This window comes from Carassius auratus, unplaced genomic scaffold, assembly GCF_003368295.1.
Source record: "Carassius auratus strain Wakin unplaced genomic scaffold, ASM336829v1 scaf_tig00042760, whole genome shotgun sequence".
NCBI classification, from domain to species: domain Eukaryota; kingdom Metazoa; phylum Chordata; class Actinopteri; order Cypriniformes; family Cyprinidae; genus Carassius; species Carassius auratus.
Window position 1 is genome coordinate 6,168 of NW_020526735.1, and position 3,833 is coordinate 10,000.

General features: G+C 63.2%; 1 non-coding gene across 1 annotated transcript in view; it reads left to right on the forward strand.

The window, feature by feature from the left end:
* Positions 1-3,631: 3,631 nt before the first annotated feature.
* Positions 3,632-3,833, forward strand: part of LOC113086138 (18S ribosomal RNA) — a 1,861-nt gene continuing 1,659 nt past the window's right edge. Inside the window, exon 1 of the ribosomal RNA XR_003284658.1 lies at positions 3,632-3,833. This exon is cut by the window's right edge and continues 1,659 nt beyond it. This is a non-coding gene — a ribosomal RNA (18S ribosomal RNA).

The window sequence follows — 3,833 nt, forward strand, 5'->3', positions numbered from 1 at the left end:
GGGCTTTTTCGAGCGACCCAGGCCCAGCGTGGCCTACCCCTCCTGGGCATGAGAGTGAGTTGGCGCCCCCTAGTCTGGTTCTCTGTAAATTTGAAGGTTGAGCTCCAGGGGCTTTTTCGATCGACCGAGGCCCAGCGTGGCCTCACCGTCCTGGGCATGAGAGTGAGATGGCGCCCCCCTACTCCGGTTCTCATTAACCGTGGAGGCTGAGCCCCAGGGGCTTTTTCGAGCGACCCAGGCCCAACGAGGCCTCACCCTCTCGGGCATGGGGGTGAGATGGCGCCCCCTACTCCGGTTCTCATTAACCGTGGAGGCTGAGCTCCAGGGGCTTTTTCGAGCGACCCAGGCCCAACGAGGCCTCACCCTCTCGGGCATGGGGGTGAGATGGCGCCCCCTACTCCGGTTCTCATTAACCGTGGAGGCTGAGCTCCAGGGGCTTTTTCGAGTGACCCAGGCCCAGCGTGGCCTACCCTCCTGGGCATGAGAGTGAGTTGGCGCCCCCTAGTCTGGTTCTCTGTAAATTTGAAGGTTGAGCTCCAGGGGCTTTTTCGATCGACCGAGGCCCAGCGTGACCTCACCGTCCTGGGCATGGGGGTGAGATGGCGCCCCCTACTCCGGTTCTCATTAACCGTGGAGGCTGAGCTCCAGGGGCTTTTTCGAGCGACCCAGGCCCAACGAGGCCTCACCCTCTCGGGCATGGGGGTGAGATGGCGCCCCCTACTCCGGTTCTCATTAACCGTGGAGGCTGAGCTCCAGGGGCTTTTTCGAGCGACCCAGGCCCAACGAGGCCTCACCCTCTCGGGCATGGGGGTGAGATGGCGCCCCCTACTCCGGTTCTCATTAACCGTGGAGGCTGAGCTCCAGGGGCTTTTTCGAGCGACCCAGGCCCAACGAGGCCTCACCCTCTCGGGCATGGGGGTGAGATGGCGCCCCCTACTCCGGTTCTCATTAACCGTGGAGGCTGAGCTCCAGGGGCTTTTTCGAGCGACCCAGGCCCAACGAGGCCTCACCCTCTCGGGCATGGGGGTGAGATGGCGCCCCCTACTCCGGTTCTCATTAACCGTGGAGGCTGAGCTCCAGGGGCTTTTTCGAGCGACCCAGGCCCAACGAGGCCTCACCCTCTCGGGCATGAGAGTGAGATGGCTCCCCCTAGTCTGGTTCTCTGTAAATTTGAAGGTTGAGCTCCAGGGGCTTTTTCGGTCGACTGAGGCCCAGCGTGGCCTCACCGTCCTGGGCATGAGAGTGAGATGGCGCCCCCTACTCCGGTTCGCATTAACCGTGGAGCCTGAGCTCCAGGGGCTTTTTCGAGCGACCCAGGCCCAGCGAGGCCTCACCGTCTTGGGCATGAGAGTGAGACGGCTCCCCCTAGTCTGGTTCTCATTAACCGTGGAGGCTGAGCTCCAGGGGCTTTTTCGAGCGACCCAGGCCCAACGAGGCCTCACCGTCTTGGGCATGAGAGTGAGATGGCGCCCCCTACTCCGGTTCTCATTAACCGTGAAGGCTGAGCTCCAGGGGCTTTTTCGAGCGACCCAGGCCCAACGAGGCCTCACCCTCTCGGGCATGAGAGTGAGACGGCTCCCCCTAGTCTGGTTCTCTGTAAATTTGAAGGTTGAGCTCCAGGGGCATTTTCGAGCGACCCAGGCCCAACGAGGCCTCACCCTCTCGGGCATGAGGGTGAGATGGCTCCCCCTAGTCTGGTTCTCTGTAAATTTGAAGGTTGAGCTCCAGGGGCATTTTCGAGCGACCCAGGCCCAACGAGGCCTCACCCTCTCGGGCATGAGAGTGAGACGGCTACCCCTAGTCTGGTTCTCTGTAAATTTGAACGTTGAGCTCCAAGGTCTATTTCCAGCGACCCAGGCCCAGCGTGGCCTCCCTCTCTTGGGCATGAGAGTGAGATAGCACCCCCTACTCCGGTTCTCGGTTTGCTGGGTGACCAGTGGCGGGTCGTAGGCTCCAGGGCCTCTTTGGTGAGAGACCTATCCGACCGGCCCTAGCCCTCGTCGGCCTCGCTCGGCAGGTCGGAGGCCCTGGAGGAATTCGGGGTTGGAAAAATGACTAAGTCGAAAACGCGGGCCTTGGCCAGACATCCACCCTCCCCGAGGCTCCGGGGCAGGCCGGGAAAGGTGCCTCTTCCCCGGGCACGTTCTGGATTCACCCGCGACCCTGGAGGTCCGCCCGATAGGGGATGGCGTTTTTACGTGCCGTCGCGATTTGGACGAACGCGTCATTTTGTGGACTTAGGCTCTGGCGAAAACCATTTCGGATCCAGGGGGCTGTCTGGAGGGTTCCCCGGCCCACATACCCTCGCCGTGGCCGGGGTGACGCGATTCGTCTGAGGGCCCCCCGACCGGGAACGCAAACTGATACCTAAGGGGGCTTTGTGGACCGCTGCCCGGCCCAAGCACCATCGCCGTGGCCGGGGGCAGTCGAAAGACGACCGCCCTTACTGGGGAGAACCGTTCGCGGGGTGACCAGTGGTCGCCCGTGAGCTCTGACGACTAAGTCGGAAACGCGGGCCTTGGCCAAACATCCACCCTCCCCGAGGCTCCGGGGCAGGCCGGGAAAGGTGCCTCTTCCCCGGGCACCTTCTGGATTCACCCGCGACCCTGGAGGTCCGCCCGATAGGGGATGGCGTTTTTACGTGCCGTCGCGATTTGGACGAACGCGTCATTTTGTGGACTTAGGCTCTGGCGAAAACCATTTCGGATCCAGGGGGCTGTCTGGAGGGTTCCCCGGCCCACATACCCTCGCCGTGGCCGGGGTGACGCGATTCGTCTGAGGGCCCCCCGACCGGGAACGCAAACTGATACCTAAGGGGGCTTTGTGGACCGCTGCCCGGCCCAAGCACCATCGCCGTGGCCGGGGGCAGTCGAAAGACGACCGCCCTTACTGGGGAGAACCGTTCGCGGGGTGACCAGTGGTCGCCCGTGAGCTCTGACGACTAAGTCGGAAACGCGGGCTTTGGCCAAACATCCACCCTCCCCGAGGCTCCGGGGCAGGCCGGGAAAGGTGCCTCTTCCGCGGGCACCTTCTGGATTCACCCGCGACCCTGGAGGTCCGCCCGATAGGGGATGGCGTTTTTACGTGCCGTCGCGATTTCGGCGAACGCGTTATTTTGTGGACTTAGCGCGTATCGCAAGAGAACGGATCGAGTGGAGCACGTTGCGCGCCCGAGCTAGGACCCCGCCCGGCCACTGGCCGCTATGGGCGGGTGCGCCTAGGGGGCACGGTGGTTGGAAGGTACGAGCGAAACACCGTGTCCGGCACATGCGCGCATGAGAAGGGGCTCTGCCCCCCTCTTTCTTGGGAGACTCAGACGGCCGGTCTATCCTAAATGTCCGCCACCGGCGGTCGGAGAGGAGGCGCGAGGCGGGAGGTCGGCTCCGTCCGGCCCTCGCCCGTCCTCCTCCCGGCCCCGCGAAGCACACTTTTCCCGGTTACGGCCTCGATCAGCGGCCAGCCACCCCCGTGACCCACGAGCGGGGGAGGTCGCCGCACGTCGCCCTATGAGCGGCCGCGCCGCCTGGGTTCCGCCTCCCCCTGTGGGGGGTGGACACCCTCCGCGGAGCGAGACCCGCGTGTAGGAAACAAGCGCGCTGCGGTTGTCCATCCCACACCCCCTCTTGAGGGCTACCTGGTTGATCCTGCCAGTAACATATGCTTGTCTCAAAGATTAAGCCATGCAGGTCTAAGTACACACGGCCGGTACAGTGAAACTGCGAATGGCTCATTAAATCAGTTATGGTCCCTTTGATCGCTCCACCCGGTACTTGGATAACTGTGGCAATTCCAGAGCTAATACATGCAAACGAGCGCCGACCCTCCCTCACGGG